The sequence below is a fragment of the Capra hircus genome, chromosome 21 (genome assembly GCF_001704415.2).
Source record: "Capra hircus breed San Clemente chromosome 21, ASM170441v1, whole genome shotgun sequence".
Taxonomy (NCBI): Eukaryota; Metazoa; Chordata; class Mammalia; order Artiodactyla; family Bovidae; genus Capra; species Capra hircus.
This window is the reverse complement of record NC_030828.1, coordinates 29,456,376-29,478,736: the sequence shown is the minus strand read 5'-3', so window position 1 is coordinate 29,478,736 and position 22,361 is coordinate 29,456,376. Positions and strand designations below refer to the sequence as shown.

The window sequence follows — 22,361 nt, the reverse complement described above, 5'->3', positions numbered from 1 at the left end:
CTGTCCCCGTGAGCCAGGGGCGAGGCCATCACTTACAGAGCAGCACAGAGGGGAGCCAGGAGACACCGCTTCCCGGCAGCAAGCCAGGCGTCCATTCTCCCCTCTGCAGCCGGCAGGAGGCTGCTCCTCCTTGCTGGGCTCCTGAGAGGTACCACAAATACGACGGCTCCTTGCCATCCAAACACCTGCCTATTCCCATCATACTACTTGTTTTACAATAATAATCTTACAAAGCAGGATCCTTGATGTGTTAACCTTCCCCATGGTGAATGGTCCTAGGCATGCCCTCAGCTGCCCTGGATGGCGTACCCCTGCACCCTGACATCTACACATACCTTGTGCCACCCTGGGCCTTGCTCTCAGGGGAGGTGAATAGGAGAGGCCGCCAAGTGGCACAAGGCCTGGAGTTCCGTCCGGTTTTTCTCCAGTGCTTGGCCCCAGCTTTCCCAACAGGCAGGGGGACCTGTGTGCCCCAGGACATCAGCCACCTTCTCAATCCTCTGCCCTCGTGAAGCTGGCCACACACTGGTTCTTACCACACAACGTACCCCGGGGGCCAGGGGAGCCAGTTGAGCAGGAGAATTGGCCTGGCATCTTTTATAAATCCTGAGACCTTAGGCAAACACCCACTGTGAGGGATGGGGCCCGCCTGAGGGTCCTCGACTGCCCAGTGCTCTCCCCACCAGGTTCCTCCGAGTATCTCCAGAGACACTTCCTCCCTTACTGCACCGCCTTTCTCTCCACACTGATGTGCCAAGACCCCAGGCTCTAACCTGGTCCTACACACAGTGAAGAAGGGCCTGTGGGGGCAGAGAGGCCAGCACTCTGCCTACAGAAAACAGGGGCCAGCAGACCCTTGGGGCACACTGCTGGCTCTCCCCCGGAGGAGGAGGAGGGAGGGAGGGAGAGAGGGAGAGAGGGAGGGAGGAGGGAGATGAAAAGAGAGGGGGGAGGGGAGGAAGGGGAAGAGATGGAAGAAGAGGAGAAGGGGTAGAGGGAGGGACAGGAGCCCAGGGTCTCCAGCAAACAGCTGGGCCCATAGTGCTGGGGTGGTGGGGGTGGGGAGGGTGGGGAGGCGGGTGTCAGTGGCCCAGCCTCAGGAACGTGGCATCCAGGCTGCTTCCTTCTGCTCCTCTCTGCTGATGCTCGTTCTACCCTCTGCAGGACTGGGTCTCCAGCCTCCTGCCCCTACAGCCTGCTGCTCTGGTCCACTCTCCCAGAGGCCCATCCACTGCTGGTTGCTGTCCCCCAGCCTCCCTCCAGCTCCTGCCTCCTGGGCCTCTCCTGTCACTTCCAGGTGCCTGAATTCTTCCCCATTCCCCAATTCAAATGCCCAAGAACCTCAAGTTCTGGAATCTGAGCCACACAACCTCTCCTGGTGCTGCGTTCCTTCTGCTGGTCCAAGGGCGGCTACTGCTCTGTCTACCGCCCCAAATGTCCTTTTGCTGGCTTGTAGGAGAAGGCAACGGCACCCCACTCCAGTACCTTTTCCTGGAAAATCCCATGTTCGGAGGAGCCTGGTAGGCTGCAGTCCATGGGGTCGCTAGAGTCAGACACGACTGAGCGACTTCACTTTCAATTTTCACTTTCATGCATTGGAGAAGGAAATGGCAACCCGCTCCAGTGTTTTTGCCTGGAGAATCCCAGAGACGGGGGAGCCTGGTGGGCTGCCATCTATGGGGTTGCACAGAGTCGGACACGACTGAAGCGACTTAGCAGCAGCAGCAGAGTAAGGATGTGGAATCGTAAACTCCTTGGGTACACTGTTGCTAAGTTCAGAAACCTGGAATGATGGTGTGTGACAGAGACCAGAGTAAAATTACCTCGGAGACCCCTGATCAGGACTGAAAGGAGAGCTCCAGCAGTGGCATCAGGAATAACAGGCTCTCCCGTGTGTGGTGACCCAACAGACTGCACTGGATGACCCATTGTCTGACCTGGAGCACGTGCTGGGCAGGGCTGCCTGCCTAGCCCTCCGGAGCCCACAATCCATGATCATTCACTGACTACAGCATGTTCAGCCCACTCAGTGCCATGTGGCCATGGGGACCTCAGTTTAAGGCTATTCAGTAATGTGGGAAAAGCTCAAGAAATAATGCCAGGTAAAGAGGAAAACAAAACCGGAGGAAACATTCTTTGCACATGATTACTTCTTTTCCACTGAGTATTTTTTCCAAAGGCTATTGTTTCCTTTTAGGAGGAAGAAAATGTTTAGACAAAATGTCTGCTGAATGAATTAGATGACACAAAATCAAGGGCAGCATAAGTTTGCAAAAAATTAAATGCCGAGACAGTTAATAAAATGTCCCACCACTCCTGGACTGTGGGGGACACCACAGAGTCCTCCCTGCCCTTCCCCTAAACTATAATGAGGAAGACAGATGCCCAGTAGGTCTGCCATCCCTTTGGGTGGACCGGGTTGGACTGAATGAGCCCTGTGTGTCAGGGCAGCAGCAGTGGTCAGACTGCAGAGGAAGTTCAAGATGTAATAGGAACACCTGGAGATATTTTATATAAAAGCACAACTGATTCAAACCTTCCAGGAGCAAATACCGTCACCCCTCAGTATCCATGGGAGGTTGGTTCCAGGACCCCTGAGGACACCAAAATCCACAGATGCCCAAGTCCCTTATGTAAAATGGTACCATATTTGCATATACCTCACTGTACATCCTTCCTTACACTTTGAATCACCCTTTGATTACTTATAATGGTTATCGCAATGTAAATGCTATGTAAATACCTGCCAAAGTACAGTTAATTCAAGTTTTGCTTTCTCGAACTTTATGGAATAGTTCTTAGAACATCACTGATTGTGGTGGATTGAACCCATGGATGCAGGACCCATGGATACAGACAGCCGACTGCAGAGGTGACTGAAGCCTTTTACTCCTGAGACAATGCTGCCTGGTTCCCTACGTGCAGGAGGACAGCGTCCAGAGCAGGAGAGCAGTGCACACCAGCACACCACAGAGCAGAGGATGGGAATGAATGAAGGGTGTGGGAGCACGGCAGCGCACGACAGGACTCTCCTCCACTGAGTACAACTAGCCGTGGTCCCACCCTTTACGACCAGAAGAAGGTGGCTCTTTGTGAAGACCCAGGCCACAGTGACGTGGTAATGAGTACTACACTCCCGGGAAGCAACAAAGTTACCTCAGTGTGCACAGGTTCAGGGGGGCATGTGGGTATTGCAAGGCTTTACAGGGGGTACTAAGGGTACAAGGACTTGCAACACAGTTAAGTGTTCCCTTCTTTTGGAAATCTAAAGAGCTTTTCCAATGTCATGGCCTGGTCACCATAAGAAGGTATCCCATGGGTGAGGTGTACCAACATGCAAAGAGTGGCAGCCCGCCCTTCATGCTCCTGGGAGAGCACACACCCTGTGACGCAGAGCAGGGCTCCCAGGTGCCATGAGTGGGGAAACCATAAAGGTGTCATGGGAGATGCAGGGGTTGGCGCTGGAAGGGCTCTGCATCCAGGGAAGGCCGGGGGAGCCAGCAGCCAAAATGTGGCAAGAGATCCATGAACCATGGTGTACCCAGGGCGAGGGGGCAGGCTGGACCAGTCCGCTTAGAGGGAGTGTCTAAGCTTGAACTTTCAAGTAGTGGTTCCCTGCTGCTGCTGCTGCTAAGTCGCATCAGTAGTGTCCGACTCTGTGCGACCCCATAGACGGAAGCCCACCAGGCTCCTCTGTCCCTGGGATTCTCCAGGCAACAACACTGGAGTGGGTTGCCATTTCCTTCCCCAATGCATGCAAGTGAAAAGTGAAAGTGAAGTCTCTCAGTCGTGTCTGACTTTTAGCAGTCCCATGGACTGTAGCCTACGAGACTCCTCTGTCCATGGGATTTCCCAGGCAAGAGTACTGGAGTGGGGTGCCACTGCCCTAGCTGTAGGTAATACTCTAAAATGCTTTGTGCTCTTCTTCTCTTCAAGTTTTCTACAGCTGAAACCAACAGGCTCAAGAACATTCCAGCAGAGAGTATATGGACTGCCTTCCTCCTTTCCCTGCACTGACTCGGCACTCATTCCTGGGGTATCTTGTGCTCTTCTACATCCAATGCTTTGCATTTAAACTTGATTCGATAAAAAGAAGCAAGCAAGCCTCCGGAAATTGCAGTATGCTTAGCTGGGAAGGGCCTGCCAGTCCTTTGTCTCTTTACAGCCAACAGAGCCTCCTACCACCACAGGGCACTGTCAGGAAACCACTCATCAAGGCATTCCCAGGCCTTGGCACACAAACATACATACTCATCACTGCCCTGTCGTTTAGTAGCTCTACTCCCCAAGTTGGTCCCACCTTCAGAATTAGCCACCCTTTCAACAGGCACACAGGATCTGTGTTTTGTGGCCAGTTCAGTCCTGACCTCCCACTGACTGCATCCTTGCCACAGACACAGCACTGCCAGAGCCTTCCCTGCAGGCTGCATGACAAACAGATGAAGGGCAAAGTCTCAGTGGGTGCACACCTCAGACAGCCACCATTTCCAAAACCACCAGCCCAGGGAGCTGACACGCAAGGTGACCCTGGGCTCACAGCCCCCTGTGGACCTAACAGAAGCAAATACAATCTCACTGGCCAGATGCACCCACCCTGGCACCAAGCAAAGATGAGGCTGTAATCAAGTGAGGAGACACAAGTCTCCTTGGGGAAGTGATTCCCCAAGAACAGGGCCAGCAGGCCCAGCAAACAGTGACACCAGACAAAAACTCCCAGCTCACCACCATCAAGAAGTTCAGATAACAAATCATTACTCAGAGACCATAACATACAGTTTTAAATGATAGATGCAAGTACTTCTTAAAGTGATCAAAACCCTAAGTAAATAATATGATACCTCTTAAAAAGACAAGAATATGGGAAATTAAGAAAATTTATGGAAATGAATAACAATCACAGAAACTTAAAACCAAGTGACTGCTCTTTACAGCAGATTTGATGTGGATCGGGTAGAGGGCAGATTAGCCAGGGGGAAGGCAACACCGAGGAAAGTGTCCAGAATGCACTGCAGGGGGCTAAATGAAGGCATATTGCAAGAGAACTGCTGAAAAACCAGGATAACAGAACAAACGTGCATGCTCAGTCGCTCAGCCATGTCCGACGTTTTTATGACCTTCATGTGGCCTGCCATGCTCCTCTGTCCATGGAATTTTCCAGGCAAGAATATGAGTGGGCTGCCATTTCCTGCTCCAGGGGATCTTCCCAATCCAGATCCTTGTCCCCTGCATCTCCTGCACTGGCAGGTGGATCCATTACCACTGTGCCACGTGGGAAGGCCACAGACTAATAAATGACAACCTGGGAGAGGAAGGAAGGGAGGGAAGTGGTAACAGGCAATCTTTGAAGAGCGAAAAGCTGATGTCACAGAACCGATCCCAGCATGAATCATGTCCGGGGGAGGCCCAGAGGAGCGGGCAGGAGGAAGTTCATTCTCTCAACATCCCAGGTGTCCAAAGAAGCTTCAGGAAGGCTATAGGGCTACGTTCTCTGAGTCTCACACATTCTGGTTGTTCAGGGAACCCAAGGACATGGTCTTTCTCAAATACCAGCTACATTCTGTCCTTCCACCACATTGGCAACAGCACAGGGATCATTTCACCTGAGTCTCGGGTGCTGCTGACCATCTGTCTAGAGGGATGCCAGGCTTGACCCGGCAGGCCTCTCTGAACCCATGGCCCACCAGTCACTCATCCCCATACAACCCTATGGACCCTACAAAATGGAAGGCAGGCAAAAAAAGAAAAAAAAAAATTAGAGATTCTAGTTTACTATCTTTTTACTTTTTATTTATCAGTTTACTATCTTTACTGCACAGTGGATTTCTCTCCCAGTAACTGAAGAGAGACAGTGTGGGCACTCTCCTCCTTGTACACTGACTGACTGGCAAACTAGTTTGTCACCCCAGGGATGACAAACTAGAGGGGCTGTGTGTGCATAGGACAGCCCAGAATGGGTCTGGCTGGAGCAAAATCCTCATGAATTCTCATTCCTTAGAATTTAGGGCTTCCTACCTTTAAGTTGCCATGGGTTTTGAATGACAGAGAAACACTGCACAACTGAAGGTTGCTAACATATAACTATCTAAAATTCAATCTTTAAAACAAATGAATCTTAGATCACTACAACGAAGCTGTTCCAAACATATCTGGGGCCAACAGATCTGCACACACAAAGAGCTTGGAAAAGAATGAAAGACGTTCATAAGCTTCAACTCAACCCAACAAAGTAAGTACACACTTCTTGGATGTCAAGGACCAGGTCTAGCCTTTGTGAAGGCAGCCTGTGCTTCGTTAAGACAGACAAATGGCATCTCCGGGCACTCCATTTGGCTTAATGGCCAAATGAGGCTGAACCGTGACACCTGCCTCACAGGATGGCTGTGAGATTTAAACCAGATAATGTCAGAAAAACACACGGCAATCCCTGGAAGCTATTCTACTGCTTAGGGATTACAGCATTAATTTAATATTCATTACTGATTAAAGCAGCAAGTGTTCATTCAGGCTTTATTGATTAACATACAAAAAGCCACACAGATTTCAGAGACACAGGCAGTGAGTCCAAGGCTGCTGGGGCATGGCAGGGGAGGATCTGGCCTCAGAGGTAGGGAAGCCTTGGGCAAGAGGTCCGGTGTGGCACGTATCTGCCACCTTCTCCCAGGCTGTTAGCATGGGAGGTCAAATCTTTTATACAATAGCTTGTCTAATCTAATGGAAGGGCTTTTACACAAAAAGCATTCTGGAGTAAAACAAAAAATCTTGGGAAAGGAATCCCAAAGCCACAAATGCTCAACAATGCCCAGACCCCAAGAGAAACGGCGACCCATTTCTCTCTCTCAAAGCACAAGGAGCTCCCCAAAGATGATGAGTAAAATCCCTCAGCATCTACACCTGCACCCACCAGAAAGCAGTTTCCAGTGAATGGTTTACTCCTCCACACTTTCTCTGAAAGCCCTCAAAACAATGAAAACGCAGACAGAGAATTAGAAAGAGAAATATATTCCACTTTTGACAAATCAAGAAAACAGACATGAGCAGAATGCACAAATCCCTGGGTGAACCAGACCAAAGGAATCAGGAAGAGACACAGCAAGCCAGTGCCCCACTCCTGACCCATGGGGAGATAAAGACCTTGCCATGGCAGCTTGCAAAGGATCACTTGGACATGGGCGCAGAACCACTCAGTAGACTGTGGCCTACTGTGGATTCGGCCTCGTATAGAGGCAGAGACAGGTAGCAAATACATGACACTGAGGCCTGCCAGGAGCAACACCCAATTTATTCATGAAGAACTGGGGAACATAGCTCCTAACTGGGCAAAAGAAATACAACTTGAAGAGTGTACTCTTGCATTCCAGACTATAAACTTGAAATGAAGTGCAACCCTACCCCATTCTTCAAAAATGCGCTGACTAAAGTCACAAAGTAACCAACTCGGGAATCAGGCTTAGAAATGGGGTGGAGGAGGAGGGTAAGCATTTGTAGGCCCAGAGGAAACCAAAGAGGTAAAGAACTTTTTTAGTAACACACTCCCCTACAGTCTCTGTGAGTTTCCTGTTACTGCTGAAAACAACTCACAACAAATCTACAAATCTGGTGACTTAAAACAAGAGCAACATATCATCCTGCAGTTCTAGAGATCAGGGGTCTGAAATGGGTCTCACTAGGCTAAAGCCGAGGTACTGCAGGACAGTGTTCCTTCTGGAGGCTCCAGGGAGAAGGTGCCCTGCCTTGCACAGTGTCCAGGGGCTGCTCCCATTCCTTGGCTGGTGTTCCCCTTCCAGAAACTGCATCCCTGCCCTGAGTCCATCTTCAGGTCTGCTCTGACTTTGCTCCTCCTGCCTCTTTTGGGGTTACTCAGGTCCACCTGGAAAAATCAGGCCAATCTCCCCAACTCAAGATTCTTAATTTAATTACATCTGCAAAGTCTCCTTTTCCAAATAAATGAACATATTCCCAGGTTCTGGAGATTGGGACATGAACATCACTAGGGGGGGTCATGACTCCAGCCACTGCAGGAAGCCCTGTTTTCCTTGCTGTATCCAGTCTGGAGGCCACACACATGCATTGGATCATGGCTTCCTGTGGCCAACAACATCAGGACTGGTCTTTCTTGTGCTGACGCCTCTCTGGTCCTCCATCTTCCCCTTTCACATACCCTCTGACTACACCAGGCCCACTTAGGATAACCCAGGATAATCCCACTACTTTGAAGTCAGATGGCAACCTTCACTCTATATTCAATTTTACTTTCCCAATTCCAATTCTCCCAATATATTCACAGATTCTGGAGATTGGGATATTGATATCTTTGAGGGGCCTTTATCCTGCCAATTGTACTCTCCTAAAATGACTTTTAAAAATCAAAGAAGAAATTATTAACCGACAGAAAGACAAGATCTTGGGAAAGAAATGGAGAAAGAAAATAAATGGGGTAGGAATGATGAGCACATTAGAAGCCATTAAAAAATAGAATAAACACAACCAACCAAGCAAACACACAAGCAAATGAGACGGCAAAGTATGTGAAATACCGAGTTTCTCAAAGAAATGACATATATAAGACACAGAAGAAACACTACACGGATAAAGTGACTTGTCTCTGTCAGATGATGGGATATACTGTGTGCAGTTTTTTAAAAAAGTGATACAGAAAGATGAACATACAGAAATAGTCTGGAGAAGTTAATGAATCAAAAGAATCATATGAACATCCAGGCAGAAGACGGGCTGAGCTCAAATATCTTAACAATAATCCTCAATGCTAAAAGACAGAAATATTTCTATAAAGTTTTAAAGGGAAGGTGGGACTCAAGAGTTTTATACTCATGCAAGAGGTATTTTAGAGCTCGCAAAAATTCTCCACTGAGGGTCATGAGCCATTTAAGAAGAGAGTGGGGGATCACAATCCACAAACTCTACAACGAACTCCAACTGAAAGAGGAACTGAAAGAAAGGCCCCGACAATTCCTCTAGAATTACTAATAAAGGACCAGTACGTGTGATCCTGGAATCCATCTAAACACAGCACAAAGACCAGGTAACCGGAAACTGAGGTTACCAACGAGAGGGCAAATAGTATGTGTCTAGACCAAGGAAGGAATGGAAACATGAATAATGAGACAGGAGGAACGGGAGGGTGAGGAAAGAAGGCGGGGCACACACTTCAGTCAGCTTTCAGAGCAGAGCTGAGCTGATACCACTCAGCGTGGCAGCTGGCAAACACATTTCAGAGTTTCCCCCTAACTTTACAGGGGCTGAATGGAGACTACAGCTTCTCCCTAATTAATTCTTCTTTCTGAGTACCCGCCTAACCCACATGGCAGGGCGTGGATAAAGGGGCACTCCTTCCTGCTCAAGGGCCAGCCCAGGTACCTCACTGGGTTGCTGTGAGGACCACAGAGGCTGGTGGACAGGTGCTAGTGTCAAGATCAGAGAGAGATCACGCTGGAAACAGAAGGGAGAAGCCCTGTGATGGGCCAGCCACTGCGTACTCTAGGACTATGGCGTTACTACAGGCTGGCCCACCAGCCCTGGAAGGGACATGCTGGGAACTCCAAGATGGAAGACACTGAGCTTAAATTCAGCAAATGCGTCATTATTAAATTAAATTAAATTTAGATGAGTACATTTTATATAGACCAAAAGACTAAAAGTGTAATAATTTCCAACATGCTTAAGTGAGAAAAATGGACACTATATGCTCCCATGTGTTTAAATATGAAAAAATATATATATACTTGAGCATCCACAGAATTTTTTCAGAAAGATACACAGGAGCAATTAACAGTGCCTGTTGAGAGAGGGATTGGGCCTGGCATAAGAAAGTGACTCACATTTTACTATATACTCTTGTTTTGTTTGACTTCTGTTAGCTTGTGTAAATACTGGCCTTCTCATTTTTTAACCAAATTGAATGAGCAAAGGAGAAAGGGTAAAAACTAGTATGCTTTCTATTTCCATGGAGTAATACCTGTTCTCCCGCCTTTCTGAGGGCTGGGGACAGGATGTGGCAAGATCTGTATTAGTTTTGTTTTCTAGATTTCAGTATTTTGTATGGATGTGTTTTACAAACAGTTTCTCCAAGACAAATGGTTTATGTTCAAAACACCAAGAGCAAAGTACAGTCAAATAGGTTCCTCCGGATGTCAACTAAATTATTAATAATCCATTGAAAAATGATGTCGATGACGCACACTGGACAAAGGTTTGAAGGATCCTCCAGTTTGTTCCCTGGAAAGGAAAATGCAAAGTGAATTCTTATGAATGTCCAAAGGGTCCAGACCACCCTGTCCTACTCCAGGTGTTCTGTGTCCTGGAGCATCCCACCAAGTCAGGAAGATGGTGCTTGTGGGACTCACTCTGGAGCTCCCAGAGGATCGCTTCTCCCTTCTGTTTCCAGGGTGATCTCTCTCTGATCTTGACACAAACACCTGTCCACCAGCCTCTGTGGTCCTCACAACAACCCAGCAAGGTACCTGGACATCCCCTTTTTCCAGATGTGGAAATGGAAACTCAGAGTAATGAGACCCCTCCCCAAGGTCGCTGGGGTCCCCAGTTATGGGACAGGTCTCTTCCTAACTCTGCTGGAAAGGAACAAATGCCCAGTTGGTTAGGACTCCAATCTGAACAGAGAGGAGCTTGGAGAGAAGCTGCAGAGAGCTGATGGATACCCCTGGGTCTGCTGTCACCTGCCAGGACGTGGAGGCTAGGAGACAACCTGTCCCAGCCAGGGACTCACAGCAGGAGACAGCACCATGGAAATGGAACCCAGTATGCCTGACCCCAAAGTGCAGCCTCTCCTACACCACTGCCCACAGGGGACCCAGGATGGCGGTGTCCCACCCCCACTGGCCTGGACACTCAGGCTCTGAGCGTCACTTGGGTACCCACAACCTCCTCTGTGGACTCTCTGAAAAGCAGAGTATGTTGGGGACAGAGGACCCTATGGGAGTGGCTGGAGAGAGCAAGTGCAAAACCACAGGGTGATCAGAGCAGGGATCTGATCTGGATCCACTCCACTCAGTGCCCTGAGCATGGGGGTCCATCCAGCAGACACTCGCCGGCTAGCCAGAGTCAAGTACTTGGAAACTTGCAGCGAACTGGGGCAAACACAACCCCTGGGGAGGATGTGGCACAGCACCAGGGAAAGGGCACGCAGCCTCATGCCTGCTGGGTCCCACAGAAAAGTCCCACAGCCTGACCACAGCTGAGCTCTGCCTGCATGCAGCCTGTGGGTCTAACTCTAGCCTGCTGGGCCTGAAGCAGATGCCCAGGGGCCATTCTCCTCCGTGAACCACTAGGAGCCACCTAACACCTTCACGCAAAATTTTATGTGTCTCCAAATGACTTAGGCTATTTCTACATTTCAGGTTTTTATTTCTGCTTCTGAAAAGTAACAACAACAACGTTAAAAAAAAAAAAAAAGCAACCTCAAAACAGTTTCTCACATTTGTGTAAGTGCCTAAGTGTTAGTCACTTAGTTGTGTCCGACTCTTTGCAACACCATGGACTATAGCCCACCAGGCTCTTCTGTCCATGGAATTTTCTAGTCAAGAAGTGAGTTGCCATTCCCTTCTCCAAGGGACCTTCCCAATCCAGAGACTGAACTTAGATCTCCTGTACTGCAGGCAGATTCTTTACTGTATGAGCCACAGTCTTAAACAATTTACAAAGTACACTCTCATGCCTAGATGAAGAAACCCAACCTGGACTTGTGAAGACCTCTGCCTCCCTTGAGAACGTGCTTGGGCCCAGAGGCCCCCACCCCACTCATCCATCATGGAGGAAGCATGGCTCCCACCTGGCTGAGCTCTGCTGACATGATGCCTCAGGTATGACCTCCCCTCCAGCCTGATAGCTGCCCAGTGATCATGCAGTGCCCCATTTTCCCTTGTGTCACTCATGCTCAGCCCAGGCCAGTACCCAGGACTCTCAGAGGAAGTCTGCTGTTGGCACACCCAGATGTCTATGTCAAAGGTGCTTGCTTTCTCATGCCTTTGCCCACTGGTCCACAGATGCCACCAGGAACCTGGGACAAAATGTCACTGCCCATCTCTTGGGCAACACAAGGAACTGGTGGGAGGAACATGAGGAACCCAGTCCTCCCTGCTGCAGGCTTGGCAGCTCTATGCATTTAGACAGGTTGTTTCATCACGACGGGGAGTGGATGGCCAATACCCTCTCCTGATCGGAAAATGTCTCTGCTTCTTCTCCTCTCTGTTAGGGTTAGTTTAAGGGAAGAATGTACATTTGGGGGCTGGGGGGGAGGGGTCTGGTCTCCAGACTGCTCCAAGTGAAAGGGAAGTCAAAGTAGCTCAGTCATGTCCGATTCTTTGTGACCCCATGGATTGTAGCCCGCCAGCCTCCTTTGTCCATGGAATTCTACAGGCCAGTATACTGGAGTAGGTAGCTGTTCCCTTCTCCAGGGGATCTTCCTGACCCAGGAATTGAACCCAGGTCTCCAGCATTGTAGGCGGATTCTTTACCATCTGAGCCACCAGAAACACTCTCAAACACTAGACTTTCTAGTGCTCTGGGCATCATCTTACTGCAGGGGTTACTACTTGATCACAAGCCTATTCTCAGTAATGCCCATCCTCAGGGCCCCACAGCCAGCCTCATTCAGGGTATGGGAAGGGAGGGGAGGCCCACCGACCTTCCACCCTCATAAAGGGCTGTTTCACACTAAGGCTACAGTGTTGAATTATGAACCTCCACTTTATCATCATGAGTATGGTGGTTCCTTCTTGGACAACTTTTGCTGGCAAGAGAACACCAACAGAGGACAGTGACAGAGAAGCCTTATCAATTACTTACAAGAAAAAAAAAATCCTAGCATACTTTTCCAGAAAGCATCATTTTCCCACTCAATATCATGGAGCCAGACCTGTCCATTATGGTGTCATGGTTCTGTTACGGGAAGTTGGGTAGATCTTATCCTTTCGCCAAACTGAGATAAAAGGGAGGTGGGTAGTAAGGAATCTTGCTCAGGGGCGAGGTTTGGGGGCACCAGCAGCCCCCTAGAGGCTCTCCAGAGCAGGGAGACAAGCCTAGGAGAGAGGTGTGGCAGGGAGCAAGAGGGCAGTGCTGCTCAGGGGGCCAGAGAGGGCAGAACATGTGTCAGTATGTGGAGGGAGTCCAGAGGAAGTACTAACTTTGGGGTCCCACCCACTCCCCAGGCTGAGCCGCATGGATGATGCAGACTGCTGCTTTCTTTAAGGCCCTCCGTACCCCAGACAGGTAAAGGGAGGTGGGGAGGAGGGTTTTTCAAACTCTGGAGTGCAAACTAACACAACATTGTAAGGCAATTATATTCCAATTTTAAGAGAAATCAGGAATGCAGTTATTTTCCTAATCAAATAGATGTAGCTAATATTCCCTAAGACTGCATACAGTGTCTGTGACACATATATGGAAACGATAGAACTATACCTCCACAGAGAATGACACTCTGCAGTGTGCCACATCATGGCGAATCGGTAAACAATTTGCTGTTTGTTTTTTCTTTGTTCACTGCCAAACTGGGGGGCTCAAATTTGAAAATGTGTCAAATTTGACATCAGCCGCATTCTCAACTCTAACACTTTAGAACTCATGGGAGCTAAACAATTCTAGAAAGAATAATTAAATTTCTAAGTTTAATTCCCATAGGACTAGTGAATGCATTTCATAAACACGCATGGAGAGCCTGTTCTGAACAGGCTGGGGCACGGCCTTCTCCTCGGAGCCTCACAGTCAGAAGGAGGGATGCTGACCACACAGCCCATTTCTAACTATAAATCCTTCTTCAAATGCTCTGTATTCTCCTCAGCATGAGAAACGGGTACAAACATTCTTAAGAGACACCTAATCTTCCCTAGCTGTTCTCTCCCAGCAGTGAGTGGGCCTTTCTTTCCCGATTAGTCAGCACTAGGAGAGAAGGAGGGGATTTCTGGGCACAGAGTATGGACTTGAATGAGGTATCCGAGGTCAAACAGCTACCTGTCTCCCCCTCACCTGTGAGACAGAGGACTAGAGAGATGCCCAAGGTGGGGACTTGGTCCCGAGGCGGGGAGTCTCCCGCAGCAGGCCCGGCCTTGACCTGCAGGGGCCACACACAGACTCGCCTCCGTGGCCACATTTCCCACCTGGCCCTCCAGTCACCCCACAGCCTAGTACAGGCAGAGCGCCTTTCATTGCTTCCCTTGACTGCACTTCATAGATGCTGCATTTTTGTTTTTAACAAACTAAAGGTTTGTGGCACCCCTGTATTGTCAGATGATACCTTGCATTTTTTTAGCCACAGAGTATTTTTAAATTAAGGGGCATATATACAGATATATATTTAGACATAATGCTATTGTACACTTAACAGACGATAGGATGGTGGTGTGAATGTAACTTTTATATGCACTGGGAACCAAAAAACTTCATGTGTTTTGCTTCACTGTGGCGTTTGCAACCTCCAGAGTATCTCCTAATTTAAATGCAGCAGCAGAGCAATCTTCTAACACACCTCTAACTTGAAGCAGTGCAATTTCTTGCCTGTATCACCCCTCCCAAACCCCAGAAGCCTTACGTACCCTATGTGACAATGTCTTTCTGAACACAGGGCCCTCCAGACTGTTCATGGGATAAGTGGAGTTGGGTGGAAGAAACCTGTCAGGAAATGCTGTCAATCATGGGCAGTGTGGGAAGATGACCCAGGGGAGATAGAGGTTGCCCACACATGCCAGGCCTGACAAGCCAGAGTTTGCCGGCCACTTTGAACCAGGGGGCCCTGAGGGCCTAGTTCACAGTTCGCACCTCAGACCAGACAGACTTTACGAATGAAATAATCAAGAGACGTGAACACGAAGTGCAACCCATTCCTACAAGTCCAGGCCACAGGCTCCCAAGAGATCCAGCGTTGCCTTTCAATTTGCCTACCAAATATAATGCAGCCACAGGGCCAAGCGAAACAGCCACAGAGCTTTCACGTGACCCAGCAAGTGACAGGGCTTGCAAAAGAGCCACTTCCTCCCACGGGGGCCTGCGTTGTCCCTCAGAAGCTACAGAGACTTCTCTGCCCTGCGCCACATTTAACACCAATGACGAGAGGATGCCCCTTGGTCTCAGAGGCCAGAGACCTGCTCCAAGAACAGCAGCCGGCCCTGCCAAGGGGCTCTCTCAGGGTGAGGAGAGCAGTGCAGACACAGAGCTCAGCCACACACTTTCCCCAAGGGTAAATGCCAAGACCTCCCATGCTGGTGGGGCCTCAGGCCACGGTCACTGCCCCTCACAGGCATGGGGCGGCTGCTGCTGCTGCTGCTAGGTCGCTCCAGTTGTGTCCGACTCTGTGTGACCCCATAGGTGGCAGCCCACCAGGCTCCCCCATCCCTGCGACTAGCAGGACCCCATCTCTAGAATGCTTTTCTCCTTCCTCTCTTTCTACCCACGAGTTGTCCACGTAAAAGGCTAATCTTCCATCAACTCCAAGAGTAAGAAAGTGTGCTCTCTAACAATCCATCTGATGATACCGAGGGGCCTGCTAGAGGTAGGAGATGCAGCCCAACTCTCAGGGGGTCTGTAGTCTACCTGACTTGGAGGAACTTCTTTTAGCCTGTTTTAACAGAACTGGCTGACAATTTCAGATAAACGACAAGAATCACTAAGACAAAGAAGGTCCTCCGTTCTTCTTACCCGTGTCTCCTTCTTCCTCTTTAAAAAGTTACAAGCTTCCTTGCTTTTAAAAAGTTAAAAGCAAGTTCACTGAAGCTAGGACTTGAGTTACAAGTTTAAACTGTAAATCCATCAGCTGACAACCCTGACAAGGGAGAGCAATGGGCTCGTGGTAAATGAGATGGGCACACTGCCTCGTACTTCCTTTTATTGGAACGATTGATCTCTTTAGAACTGAAGGACTCACTGCACACTATCTCATCTGCTTCTCCCCTAAACCTACACAAAACCAGAGAAGAGATTCTCCTCTTGGGGGGCCACTTGGCACTGTGCCCAAGGTCACACAGCTTGTCACATTGTCCAAGTCAGCTGGCAACTCATCCATCTTTTTTTCTATTCAGGGATGATTCTTTTCAAGAGATAGCATGATATTATTTAAAAGACTGGCAAAATATACTCCATTTTAAGAAGAAAAAGTGTGCAACTAGAGATCATCATACTAAGTAAAGTAAGTCAGAAAGACAAAGACAAATACCATATAATAGCACTTATACATGGAATCTAAGATATGGTACAAATGAACCTATCTATGAAACAGAAATGGAATCACAGAAATAGAGAACAGACTAATGGCTGCCAAGTGGAAGGGGGGGCTGGGTGATGAATGAGTTGGGAGGCAGAAGTTACCAGATGCAAACCATTATATATAGACTGGATAAACAATAAGGTCCTATTGTATAGCAGAGGGAACTATATTAAATATCCTATGATAAACCATAATTGAAAAAGAATATAAAAAAGAATGTGTATATAGTATGTATATGTATATATATAATTGAATCACTTTGCTGTACAGCAGTAATTAACATTGTAAATTAACTATATTTCAATTAACAAATAAAAAGAAAAAGTGAACAATATATATATTGGATGTTGGACAATTCCTTTTAATGCATGAAAAATTACACATGCAAATGTGTTGCCTCATATTTCGATAATATACATATTCCCAAAGTTTCAAATCATCATTACAAGGAGTGTGGGGAAATGGATTGGGACCATGGTCTTTGGACCCCCAAGATGAAAGGGTATTGACTCAGTCTTGGGGGTTAGGGCGGCCTTCTTGGAAGGAGGCACATCACATCCCAGGATGTGGTCCATTGTGGGATCTCTTCCACAGTCCTGCCAGGCCAGCCCTGAGCATACTCTAATATCTGGGAGCCCCACATCATAGGCAACTTCTAATATGGAACCACAGAGATGATCTGAGTAAACCATGGGTGTGTCAGCTTTAAGGGCAGCAGAAGTCAGGGGCCTTCACAGCAGTAGCAAGGCTCAAGTTGGCAGGGGCAACACCAGGACATCTGCTCCTACACTCATCTCAGCAACTGAGAGACTGAATCTCAAGGAGGGTGAGTGGTCCATTCACACCCATCTCTAGCATCATGAGAAACTGCTGATTAATAAAACAATTGAATGAAACACTGAGCAGAAAAGAAAAAGAATTTCAGAGGTATCCCTTTGTATTTTGTGAAAGTTATACTGCATTTTATGCATGCATATTCACTCAGACATCAAATATCCATCACATTTATAAGGAAAACTATGGAAGGATAAACAAAGCTCAAACAAAAAAACATTTCCTTGCAAGGAGAAAGGTGAGATCCTTCAAACCCAGAAAATGAGTTTATTTTATCCCTATCTGCAAGAGAGACGTATTTAGAACTTGCATGGGCATGAATGTACATTTGACTTCTTAGAATGTCAGATAGTGGATAGCAGAAATCTAATAGCAAGCACTAGGGGTTTGTGGAATCCTGCAGCTTTACTAGATAAGGCCTTGGAGACATGGGAGGTTAAATTTCTCCTTTTCTTATGAGTGGCCTAGAGCATGACATGAAGAAGGCAATGGCAACCCACTCTAGTACTCTTGCCTGGAAAATCTCATGAACGGAGGAGCCTGATAGGCTGCAGTCCATAGGGTCGCTAAGAGTCGGGCATGACTGAGTGACTTCACTTTCACTTTTCACTTTCATGCACTGGAGAAGGAAATGGCAACCCACTCCAGTATTCTTGCCTGGAGAATCCCAGGGACAGAGGAGATTAGTGGGCTGCCGTCTATGGGGTTGCACAGAGTCAGACATGACTGAAGCGACTTAGCAGCAGCAGCAGCAGCAGCAGCAGCAGAGCATGAGAGGGCCATGCCTCATTCAGGGTGGCAGGTTGTGGCTAATGCAGAAGGAAAAGTAAGGTCTACTCTCTCCTAATCCCTGCCTTGACCACAGCCCACACACCCCCCGCTCCAAAAGAAATACCATGTGTAAACCAGCCAGCTAAGCACACCTCCACAACATGGGTAGGTAAAAATGGCAGCATCAACCCCTCATTTTCAGAATTTTAATGACTTGTTTTCAACCCATGTACTCATTCTGTTACTATGAATGGCAAGGAGCTTCATCCCCAAAACGAGAGGGCAGCTTCTCCCTGACTGGCTCCGTCACATCTGTGTTAAAGTTATCTTCTTCTTGGTTGGACACACAGACTGCTCAGGGGATGCAGCAGGCTATCAAGGGCAAATGAAACTCTGCTTCCAAGTTTCCACGGGTAAAATATTTTCAAATTAGATACACCATAAAAAGGAACCAACATGTTTTGCTTCCTTTTAAAAGCCTGTGGATCTCAGGATTCCCTCTTGAGTAGGATATCCTGTGGTCATCCTCAGGGATGGACAGCTTCCAAAAGGATCAGGTGCCACCTGTCTTTAATTGAGTGGCATTTCCCCTGTAGCCATTTAAAGTGCTCCAAGAGAAGCACAAAGCTGGAAGACTTTTTCCTTTTACCTCTGTAAAATCAACAGTTCAATTCTATAAGCATTTTGACAGAATAAGAAGTATAAAGAATTACCCAGTCATAGCATTTGGATAGGTGTCCAGTAAAGATCTATTCCCTTCAAGGTATTCTCTCTCCCTTCAGCATCTGGGCTCTACAAGGAACCTGAGGAAGTCACCATAACTAGAAACGGTGATGGTCATCCAAGCCTTGAGACACAACCCTCCCAGCTTGGCAAGACGACCCTCCCGGCAGGAGCTCAGCTCTCCAGACCCACCAGGAAATTTCTGATGAATAACATGGCACACACTTAAAATCAGATTAAGCACATTGAAGTGAAAAGGACAGTTGCCTCTTTTCTCCCGTTTGCATTTTCTTCAGGTAAAAACACATACAGGGATTAAACATTTGCTTTTCTTCATCTGAGAAACCCTGAGCCAATAATGTTGGCAAGGCCAGCAAATAAACCCCCTGAGAGGTGCTACTGACACAGAGTCCTGGGGTTTAAGTCAATAGTTGTCAAACCCAAGAGAAAACATCGTTGGGGGATGGGAGACATGTCCACTGGCTGCCCTGGTTGGCACCATCATGCCCTCTCCAGGACCAAGATGTAGGCAGGGATTTCTGTGAGGCCAAGCCGCTCCTCTCCAAGCCAACACTCTGCCTTCTGCTATCTGAGGAGGCACTGAATCTTCTGACTGGGACCAACCATCACTCTCCAAAGACATGGAGCCATGAAAGCTGCCCCATGGAGGGAGACCCATTCTAGAAGCCGCAACCTCTGGCTATTTAAAGCACATCCTTCCTTCAGTGTCCATCCCTTGGGCGACAGGCACACAGAGATATGGGGCTCACAGGTACACACCCCTAGTTTGGGGAATCCTCCATACTTTCCAAGGTGGCTCAGGTAGAGGCCTGCCAAGATGCATTTAGCACGCCCCCTGCTGGCCCCTCGGGAGCTGACTCAGCCTTTATCTTTTGGGCCTAAAACAAGAATTAAATGACCTTAACATGCAAAGGAAAGAAGAAAAGCCAAGGCCATCTTGGCTTTTTAGAATTGGATGTGATACTCTTAAGCATGAAAGGGGGCATGAAAAGGCTTTAAAGTGACGGATTTTGAAATGTTTTAGGAAACCAGTAGCTAATATATCAACATTTAGTGAAAACTCTTGCTTTCTATTATCGAAAATACTTACAGTGAGTTAAATTTTAAAAAAAAATTACAAGGAATACTTTCACAGGTCTACAGGTGGGGAAAAAAAAGGATATGTGGCCAGAGTGGTTTCACAGACTCAATTTCTAAAGAGCTCATAACTCAGAGACTTAAAAGCCAATTTTCACACACTTGAGGCTACTTCAATTATAGAAAAAAATCTCAGCAATGACTTAGAAGGTCGATTTCTAAAATAACCATATGCAGCGGGGGCAAAGTTGCTGAAAAGATGTATATTTAAAGTCAATTCTGCTATAAGGCTTCCTGTCTCAGGCAGCCTTGCCACTGTGAATAAATCTGGCACCTTTAGGATGTGACAGGCCACGCACACGTGGCTGCTTCAGACGGACATGCCACTCTCCTTCTCCACAGGGGAGAACAGACAATTCAGCTTTCCCGCGGAAAAGGGGAAAGCTAGCCTTTCCCAGGGCTAGGGGCCTCCACACAGGACACAGGCTGAGACCCACAAGAGGCAAGACTCCATAATGCAACGGTTTCCATCCACTGCCACCCTGAATGCCAAAGCCTAAGGTAAAGCTCTACTTCCAGTTTTCTTCTCACCAATCCAGGGTTTTTGAAAGCTCACCCTCCTGACCAGACTCAAACTTTTGCATGGTCTTGGTATTAAATTCCTTACAGACCCAATATGATCACACTAATAATTTAAGGTATCCTTCTTTGCACCAATTAGGAAGTCATTAACTATTAAACACACAAATGTCAGTATTTTTGTCCCTCATTGAATATCCTTTCAATATGACAGGCTTCAGTAGAAGTGCAGACTGTTTTGGGAACTTGCTTACTTCTGTTCCCATCACAGTCCATACTAATGGAACACTTACACACACAATAATGCTGGCACACTGCTCCCATTTATGGGGAGAAATTTCCCCAAAACTTTGTGTGCCATGCAGGTTAAGTCCCAGCCTCTGCACTCTCTCAACTCTCTTTAGGTGTTAAACTAGCCTTGGAGGCTGGTGGGTCACACAGCTGCTACAGGAAAAGCAGGGAGGGCCCCAGAGAAGCTGTCACCCCTTTCTCCAGAGCAGACTGCTCCCAAGCCCATCATGGTGGGGAGTCCTGCAGGAGGTGGTGATAGAGAGCTGGAAGACCTGCAGATTTTCCTGAAGCAGTCAGGGCCTGTGAAGATCTAGGCCACACTGTCTACCTTTTCTCAACACCTCATCTGCCCCCGCAAATATAATGTCTTTTAATTTTTCTCATCTCATGGCTCACTTTCAGTTATAAAGATAGAGCCAGGCAATAGCCACGGAAGTGTCATGCGTGACTTTCCCCTGGATGCTTGTGATATGGACGGAGTGATTCCCGAATCTGTGAGGATCTAACAAGTTTCCCTTCAGCCTCTCTTGAATCTACTAATTCTCAAGCCAAGAGATAAAAATAAAAACCGTTTTCACCTGCGTACGGTTGGTGAGTTCACAGAGCAAAGACAAATCTATTCTGTAGCAAAGATTCTCAAAGGGCTGCAATAGCTGCACTGGAGGAGGGTGCACTTGGGCGGTTGTGTCCAATGAAGGAAAGTTTTTGTTAATGATGACATCACTGACATCTCCCGAATTTAAAGGAGCACTTAAAGCACAGCAAATGCGATTTTACCCCCTCCAGTGAAAAGATACCAGGGAAGGCCTCCAGGTTCACAGCCAAATTGCATTAGCCGTTCGCCCACTGTCCAGCCAGACCCAGAGGAACGAGCGAGCGGCGCACCGGGCCGCGGTGGCCCACGCAGCCACGGCCCGGGCACCCTGTCGGCGGCCTCACGCGATGCTGCCGTGCAGTGCCCAGGAGTCCGCCGGCGCCCCGGGACCCCAGTGCGCCCAACGGACCGAGGAGCCGGTGTCCCCGAGCCCGTCATCACGTTCCAGTGCAGACGGCTCCGGAGCCCGAAGGAGACAACGTCCGCGACCCAGCGGGAGCGCCGCACCCTGCCCGGAGACGCGCGCCGCGTCGGGCCAGGGCCGGTGGCCGAGGCGCCCGCGGGGTCCAGAGCCGAGCCCGCAATGCGGACGCGCCGGCGAGCCCCGCGCTGTGCCCGCGACCCCCGCGCCCCAGACCCGGGGCCGCCCGGCCTCTGCGCCCACCTGCTCCGTCACGAAGCTGCGGAGGCACCCAACGCAGCACTGGGACGGATAGCGCACCTGCCCGGCCGGCGGCCCCGGCCCTACCGCCGCCGGCAGCACCGCGGCCAGCGCCGTCTCACCTGCCGCGCCGCTCCGCTCAGTCAGCCCGCAGCGCCGCAGTAGCTGCTACCCGACTTCCATTTTCTCTGGCTTTGAGGAAAACCGGATCAGCTGTTTCTCGCGCTCCGGCTCAGCGGCCCCCTCCCCAGCTGCCGCTCGCTGTCCGGGGGCCTCTCCTCCCCCGCCTCCTCCCGCGCTCTGCTCCGCCCCTCGCGCCCCTCTGCTCCGCCCGCGGCCGCGCGCTGCGCCCGCCTCTCCGCTCCGCCCGCGGCCGCGCGCGCCCCCTGACGTCACCGGCCTCTGCCGCGCCTCTCCTTCGCCCCGCGTGGACGTGCGCGCGCCCCACCTCCGCCCCGCCCCCGCCCCGCCGGCCGGCTCCGAGAGCGGGTGCTCGCAGCCGCCACCCGCGGCTAGACCGGGTCTCGGAGGAGAGTACCGGATGCCCCTCGCGGGCATTCCGGCGCCCGCATTCCCAGGCG

At 49.1% G+C, this 22,361-nt stretch overlaps 1 protein-coding gene across 1 annotated transcript in view; it reads right to left on the bottom strand.

Moving 5' to 3' along the window:
- OTUD7A (OTU deubiquitinase 7A) overlaps nucleotides 1–22,057 on the bottom strand; it is a 383,124-nt gene extending 361,067 nt beyond the window's left edge. Inside the window, exon 1 of the mRNA XM_018066577.1 lies at nucleotides 21,903–22,057. The gene's annotated coding sequence lies outside the window, so the exon portion shown is untranslated. The remainder of the gene's footprint in view (nucleotides 1–21,902) is intronic.